The sequence below is a fragment of the Panicum virgatum genome, chromosome 1N (assembly GCF_016808335.1).
Source record: "Panicum virgatum strain AP13 chromosome 1N, P.virgatum_v5, whole genome shotgun sequence".
NCBI classification, from domain to species: domain Eukaryota; kingdom Viridiplantae; phylum Streptophyta; class Magnoliopsida; order Poales; family Poaceae; genus Panicum; species Panicum virgatum.
Genome location: NC_053145.1, coordinates 35721815 through 35729993, shown reverse-complemented (window position 1 = coordinate 35729993; position 8179 = coordinate 35721815). Strand labels below are relative to the sequence as shown.

The following is an 8179-nucleotide window of genomic DNA, read 5'->3' as shown; positions in this document are numbered from 1 at the left end:
ACTCACACGTAGGCGCCACGTTATTACAAAGGAGGAATTTTCTCAGTCCTATTTTAGGAGTAACCTTCGGCTGCATTCTATACAGCATGTCCTTCTCTGATTGGAAGTGGTACCACTACTCCTGGGTTCTTCATGGTCGTCGGAGGTGAAGGCGCCCTGGATGTGCCTGAACTGCATCATCCAGCATCACCTCGGGAGCTCGGGGGGGGCTACTCCTTGCCTAAGAGCTGTCATATGCTTAGGTAGCATGAGACAAATTCTTTGGCTTTGAATGGGAGAGGCCCCCCCTGCCGTCGCCGTCTGCCGATGGAAGCCAATCGCCCTTGCGCAGCAGAAGGACCGGTGCGAAGCGTGGAGAGGTGCTGTCATTCGCCGGCTTGTCCTTGGTGCTAGCGCCAGGGGCCCCCGCGCCTGGCGGTGGCGCCCTGTCTGCAGCAGCACCAAGCTCCTCGGGCGGTGCTGGCGACGGCAGGACGATACAGCCAACTTCCTCCGGGATGGCCGTCGGCTCCAGGCTCCATATTGAGAGAAAGCCTTGAGCCGACGTCATGCCGCCGGAGAGGAAGCATGTCCGTTGCTTGAGAGAAAACCTTGAGCCGACGTAAGGGCGGCAGCGCCCAGCAGCGCCTCCGCTGTGCGTTGCCGCGCCGGCTCTGAGGTGTCGCAGTGGCGACGCACAACAAACGCCGCTGCCGTGCGCCGCCACACCGTGGGTGTTGGCGCCCTAGTGCCACGGCATGTGGCATGGGTGACACCCTGCCTTCCTTCATCTTCTCGTTTGCCGTTGCAGAGGATGAACACAACCCCAGAAGCCTGAAGATCCAGCCCGCGCCTCACCTCCCCACGGACGGCGCCAAATGTCGCGGGATTTCTAGGGTACCCACAGCCGGGTGGCGGAACGCACCCGCCTATTCCCAAAGAGGGAGTGCTCGGGAAGGTACTAGGCGGTTAGGCTAATCTAGCTCTGAAATAGGCACACAAGAACACACGATCTAGAGTGGTTCGGGCCGCCGGAGCGTAATACCCTACATCCACTGGGAGAAGTTTTGATCTCTGTTGTGTATGAATCTATCCTCTGCCAGGCCTTGGCTCTTACCCAGCCTGAGTTTTTCTTCTAGCGGGCGCCCCCTTTTATAGACCAAGGGGTGCGGATACATAGGACGTTGGGGCCCCGACAAGTGGGCCCAACGTGACTGCGCAGCATACAGCGCAGAGTATTTAAATGGCTACAGTGGTTACGAATCTTTCCTTCGATACGCTTCCATGCCCTGCTAGCCCTCTGACGAAAGGTGGTCTTCTCTTGTCCCGTCAACAAGGTGCCCGTTGGAGGAACGTAGCTTGCGGCGTGACCTGTTGAGGCTATTATGTAGGCGCCATAATGGGTGAAGCCGAGCTGTCGTGTCCATCTGGCATGGCAGACTGACAGGCGTGGCGTGGGCGGCGTCATCGGCTCCACTACACGTCTTGGTAATACGCGATCGGTAGTGTCCCCTGGTCAAAGAATCGCCTCGGCTTCTGCTATATTAATGCGGACGTCCACCTACCGTAATGAACGCAGTGGTAGGTGAACCCTTGTAGACCAAGCGGCCTGATATACGTGTTTGTGCTTGCGGACACGTGGTGGCTCCAGACCACCCCGAGGCGGAGTGCGGATTCCCTCCCTTGGCGAGGGGTCCGGTTACTATACAAGGGGATCCGGGACTCTGCGGGGGTCCGGACCTCCACGGGAGGTCCGAAGCCTTCGGCTGTTCGGGCTGAGCGCCTGCTTCTTCCGGAACACGTGGTGCTCCCGGACCTTCCCCAGCCGGGGGACGGGTCCGGGACTGTTGTCGGGTGAACAGGGCTCCGGATCGCAGGGGTCCGGCTGTTTGGTTGTAGTTAAGGATAACCACAAGGCTCTTGTCTAGACACCGTAAGAGGGGTACCCCAGTTCTGGGGTACCGACAGTGTGTAAATTAAATTGAGGTGTGCCCCTCAATTTAATTTCAAACGCTAACCCTTGAGTGGGATTTAATTTGAATTAAGCCATTCAAATTAATTCCAAAACCCTAACCCTAGCCCGGTTCCGAACCCAACCTTGGTCCAGCCCAATCGAACCCGAAACCACCTAAACCCAACAAGAAAAGGCCATCTCGGCCTGCACTCTACCTAGCCCAGCAGCACCCGCCGGCCTGCCTTGCTTGGCCCACAAAAACAACACACACAGCCCAGCCACCAGCCCGCGCATGCTTGCGCGGCCCAACCACCGCCCCGCGGCCCAGCTCGCGCGTGAGCCCCGCAGCCCGGCCTGCCAACCTGCTCGCCACACGCGCGCTCGCCTGCCCACGCCCGCGTCACGTCCCTTCGACCGCCGCCACTGATAGGTGGGCTTCGCCTGTCAGCCTCGCCCAACTGCCGCGGCCGCTGACCGCCCTGGCCCGCCTGCTACTTTCCCCAATCTCTCTGTTTCTCTTCCTCGCGGAGACCGCTCCGCCTCTCTGCTTTTCGCCCCGCGCACCATAGCCCACCTGCCGCGCTCGTGTCAGCCGCGCCTCCCCCACTCCGCGACAACGCGTGGAGACCGCCGCGCTCCCTTTCCCGCTCCACCTTTTGACCGCCCGCGCCAAATCCTAGCCGCGGGATGCACACCACGTGCCCTGCCCGCGCCCCCAAGCCGCTTTCGTCAATCCTCGGCGTCCGCACCTCGGGAGCATCCCGCTCCGAGTCCCAAACCCTAGCAGACCTCTATAAAACCCCCAGACGCCGCCCTCTCAAACCCTAGCCCCTCTTTTCCTTGTGCCGCCTCCAAGTGGAGAACTGAGAGGGAAAGAGAGAGCCAAGGGAGGAGGCATGGAGAGGAAGAAGAAGCTGAGGAGGACGACATCGGCACCGGCACCCTCGATGTCACCTCTGCGCCTTGGTGGAGGGACCGCTGCCCAGGAGCGTCACCGTACCCCGACGCCGACGCACTAGGGAGCACTGACGCCGCCAGAACGCCCACATCGCGCCGGTGCCCGATCGACTACTTCGACGTTGCCGCGCATCCTGCACTGCATCGGCTCGACGCCGCCTCGCCTCGCCACGGCCCCAAGTCCCTCGTCACCGAGCCAACCGGTAGATCGCAGCTGCCCGTCTCCCTGGACCCTCCGTGTGTTTTGCTGCCGGCGTTCCGCCGATGAGCCATCAGTAGGCACAACCATAGGTGCCCCAGAACCGTCCTAGTTTTTCTGCAGGAGCCTATCGCCGACACCCTCGGAACCCCGCTGCAGCCTGGCGTCGCCGCGGCCCGGTCCGCCGGAACACCGCGATCGCCATGGCCGTGATGCGGCCTCGGCCAAAGCTGAGTGCCTGCACACACGCACACAGCCACGCACTCGTGTCCAAGGCCACGCCTTCAGCCCTCTCCACGACCGCACCATGAACGCGCACGCCAAGCCCCTGGCACACGCGCCCATGGCCTACACCTGCACGCCCCTTGGCCTTGCACTGCCGCCGCATCGCACGATGTGCGCGCGCACGCCACCTGCACGGTCACGCCACGGACCTGGCATGCTAGGAATCCGCGCGCGTTAGTGCGATCCCAAACCAACCAGGCCGCCACCACATCCCTAAGCCTCACCGGCGCTGCTCTGCTGCAGCCGCCGTGGCCATCTGAGCCACCAGTGCAGCCTTACTTTGCCTTGGTGCCGTCAACGTGCCCTCGCCCTTGAACCTGCGGACCCGGAGCCTGTCCTTGTGCTTGCCGCTGTTGCCCTGACCCAACCTGCTCCGCCTCCGACCGAGCCCTGCCTCGTCGCCCCTGCCTCCAGCCTCGTCTTCGTGATGCCGCCGCTATGCCAAGAACAGAGGAAGGGAACAAGAGGGAAAAGAAGGGAGCAGAGGAGATGGGGAGGAGCAAGGGCTGATGTCGCCACCGGAGGAGAAGGGCCGCTTCGCGAGGACGCCCACTCGGACCCGGAGCCAAGCTGCCACTGGTGTGCGTCGCTGCCGCCGCCGTCGCCGTGACGCAGGACCGCCTGCTGCGGGAGGAAGCAGGCAGGGGAGGAGAGAAGAGGAAAAGAGGAAGTGGGCCGCCTGTGCCTCGTTAGCCCAGTCCGCGTGCTGCAGCCCGAGCCAGCCCGCTAAGCCGAGTTCTCGAGCCGGCCTGCCTAGTCGCGAACCTGAGCCGGCCTCCTTGAGCCCAAACCGCCAGACCAAGCCGGCCTGCAAGCCGCAGGCCGTGCCGCCCACTCGCGTGAGCCGAACCTTGATGGGCCGTCAACTTGCTTTCCGGCCCTTTAGCCCTTGCAACCTTTTTCCTTTTTCTTTTTTCTGGTTTAACCTGACACGCGGGTCCCACCTGTAAGTCTCTGCTGTGAGGCTGACCAGTGGGACCCACTGACTTGCGGACCCCACTGACCCGGTTGACCGGCCAACGATCAACGTTGACTCGGTCAACGCGGACGTCAGCAGAGAGGACCCCGAGATGACGTCATGGTGACGTCTTGCTGATGTCATCATGCCACGTGGCACGCTATGGTGTTGCCACGTGTCACCTCTGTGTTTTTCTTTTTCCGATAATCATTTAGTAATTTCAGAAAATGCTTTAATCTTAGAAAGTTCGTAGTAATTCAACCAGAGCACCTAAAAAATATGAAACCAGTTTCATAAATCTTCTAAAATCATGATCTATGCGTTAGAATAGGTTTTGTTGTGAGTTGGATCTCTTTTGAGCCTGCTTTGTGCATTCTTGCACTTTGGCCCCTATATTTATACGTAATTATGATTAGGTCCTGACAAGGAGGAGCTGACCGATGTCCCGGACGACCAGAAGATCCCGAAGGACGTACCCGGAGACCAGAAGCCCCGGAGGACTAGGAAGACTACGAAGACCTATCAGGTTCACGCCCATTCGCGATTGAATACCTATTAGGCATTGCTTGCTAGATACGCTACGCTCCCAAATTGAGTGTGATGAGATGAGTTTGCATGGCCATTTACTTTCAGTATTCCTTGTTTCCCATACTTAGCTTTGATTGTTACATGCTATTGCTACTATGAGTGAGATTTGGGGTATGGGAATATATGATATGATAGTCCTTGCTTGCTGGAAGTTGCCTCCACATATATGGGAGTTGGTGATTAGGTTACAACGGGGGCGAGTGGACCCTTTTCTCTGATCTTCGGATCGAGAGCTGGGGATTGTGTGTTGGGCACGATTCTGTGAGCACCTGTAATGGGTGACGAGCACCTGTGGTGGGTGCAAGATTGTTCCCGTGGGAACATGAGTTGAGGAGTTGAGGTGGCGATACCTGTAATGGGTGCCGATAGCGAACCGTGTTTACGGAATGCAAACTGTGGACGAAGACGCTCGCCCTTGCTGGATTAAGGACTTGACTTTGTGGCCCTGGTGATGGAACTATGTCAAACGTGCACACCACTTATCCTTTATGAGGGGGACCCAGCCCGAGCTAGCTACGCGCAGCACCATTACTGAAGGAGGATAGTGTTTTAGTGTTAGGGGGAGTGGGCAGGACCCTTTAGCCCCCGATCGCAGGATCCATGGAGATTCCATTCTAGATAGCTTCACAGCCCCGGGCGACCTACTGCGGGAGGACGCACCCCAGACCGGGAGTAGGATGGTGCCGTAGCCGTTAGTTTCATTGACTGGTGCCTCGGAGAAGGTCAGGTCGCTCCTGGCCAGATTCGTGGCGAGTGGGTACAGGTGTACAACCCTTGCAGGGTGAAAATTATACGTATAGCCGCATACTCGGTCATGTACAACTCTGGATCTGGCCCCACAAATGTAGTTAGATCCACATATACTTTTCTACCTCCCTCTTGTCTACTTTTCCTGCTTGGATAGCAGCTGAGGTGCGGGGAGAGGGAGTTCCCGCACCGAACCAGGGTTGAGACAGTTGTAGTGGAAGATAGGAGACCGGGAGTCCGGGTTGCCGGAGCTGCCCGTGTTGAAAGGTGTTTGGATGATTTATACATATACTGCTTGCATAGGAAGACATAGCCTATCCTTGGCATTATCTTTTTACCGTTTGCATCCACCATAAAGCTTGCATACGGATGGTGACGTGAACCTATCCCATCCTTGGGGATAGCCTGATAGATGCAGGATCCGAGTGAAGGAGTCGACAGGACGACAAAGGAAGATGATGTGAAGGATGGCCCGAGCTACACTCCGAGCTGCCTGTGGAGAGGATTCGTGAAGATGAAGTTTGCCCAGAAGACTAGATATCGTTTCCGCTTTCTGTTTGTTTCCTTTTAGCCCAAGGGGCTTGTACTCTGAGATTCGTAATACAATTCTTTGGATTATGTATTAAATAAACCCATGTGATGTTGTGAACGTGAGATATGTCTGTGATATTCAATTGAAATGGGTTCTGTATGTGATAGCTACTGATCCAGGGACTATCACGACGATACAGAGAGTCGGGTTCACCTTTCGAGAACCCGGTCTGTTTTAGTTGGTATCAGAGCATACTCGGACCGTAGCTTGAGCCCTTAGCAATGGTCGTTAGAAATAGGACTCTCTAAACGCTTCTATCTAATCGATATACTACCTTGAACTATATTCTACCTATTTCTAGACTCACTTTTCTACTTGATTCTCTTACCTGTCTACTTCGTTACCCCTTGCTCTACCTTTTCTCTTACCCACGCTAACGCCACTCTTACGTGTGCGCAGATGGACGCTGCCATGAAGACCGCGATGGAAAGTGTGACCCATGATCCGGAGATGTACGTCCGACACCATGAAGGACTCGTACGCTGGATGGAATGCGTTCTTCGAGTAGCCGGCATCAACCAAGCTTGTGTCAAGCTGTCAGCACATGAGGCTCATGTCCCTCTGCTCTACCACAGCTCGACCACGATTCTCGTGGTTATGCCTGACCCCGCCGTGCCTGGGTTCTCAGGAGAGATGGTGTCCAGTACCAGCTTTAATCTCACTGCTGCCATCCAGTCTGTGGCCAGAAAGATGATCAAGAGGATAGTCGCCCGCTTTTGGAACGCCAAGTTCAAAGAGAGCATCTTCACGTTGATCCCGAGGGCCATCTCCGAGAAGGAAGACTGTTGGGCTGCTATTGCAGCAATGGCAGCTGCGCCCAACCAGGAGAGAGGAAGAGACCCCCACCTGCTGCACTGTACTGGTTCCTACCTGTTCGACGTGGACAGCCTCATGGTGGACTTGGAGATCGAGAACTCTCATCTTCACCTGGGGCAAGATGCAAACGCCCGACGCATCCTCGACCTCGAAGCAGAAGTCAAGGGATGGTCAATCGCTTACGCCAAGGCCAATGAAGCTGCCCTCCACGCCAACCAGGAGATTCACTCGACCCGGATGATGCTACAGGAGGAAATAGCTCGAAGAGCTGAAGTTGAGGAGAAGCTCGCTGACGCCCATGGGGACTTGGAGACAGCCGATTACCAGCTCGTCCTCCTACAAGATGGGGAGAAGGAGCACCTCGACAACATCAACAAGCTGGAGAAGAGGGTGAAGGAGCTGGAGGAAAAGCAGAAGGAGCTGCAGAAGAAGAACAAGGACCTCCAAAGCCAGCTGGGAGACCAACAGGACCAGAAGATTCTTCTAGGCCACCTCAAGAGTGCCAACGAGCACAGGATGCTCAGCTTGAGGGATCGCCTGGAAGACAACGTGCAGAACCTCGCCAACCTGACACTGGTTGCTGAGTGCTACCGTGACCTGGCCAACCGCACCCTGAAGACTTGGATGGAGTCCGATTCCCTTCGAGTCGACGAACTCCAGGAGTTGCTTGACCGCCTGCCAGAGAAGCACCAGCGCGCCATTCAGAAGGAGGATTTCACGCTGATCCCCTCCAAGCTTCGCCCCGAGAAGTGTGCCTTAGGACACCTGCTACCCCCAGTCGAGACAGAAGAAGTGTTGGAAGCTCATGCCGCTATCAGCAGCCTGTACCCACCGTTCTACCCGGAGGAGTCTAAGGGAGTTCTCCAGTACAAGAGGCCCCGCAGTTCCGAGTAGTCGAGTTCTGAGTCGTCAGAATAAAGTAGAGTTGTAAGATAATTTGGGAGCCGAAGTCCAATTCCGGCAAGAGTCAGAGTCGCACCGAGCCTCCGATGACCCATTCCGGTGTAAGCCTCCGTGAGTCCAAGTCAAGAGCCGATGTCCCATGCTTGCTGAGTTCGTTTGAGCAGTCCTTAGTAGCATCAGTCAGAGTTGTCAAGCTGGTAC

At 57.0% G+C, this 8179-nt stretch overlaps 1 long non-coding RNA gene across 1 annotated transcript; it reads left to right on the top strand.

The window, feature by feature from the left end:
- Positions 1-4809: 4809 nt before the first annotated feature.
- On the top strand, positions 4810-6311 carry LOC120654062. The gene is made up of 2 exons (XR_005666963.1): positions 4810-4858; positions 6072-6311. It is a non-coding gene; the product is annotated as an uncharacterized LOC120654062 (long non-coding RNA).
- Positions 6312-8179: the final 1868 nt, after the last annotated feature.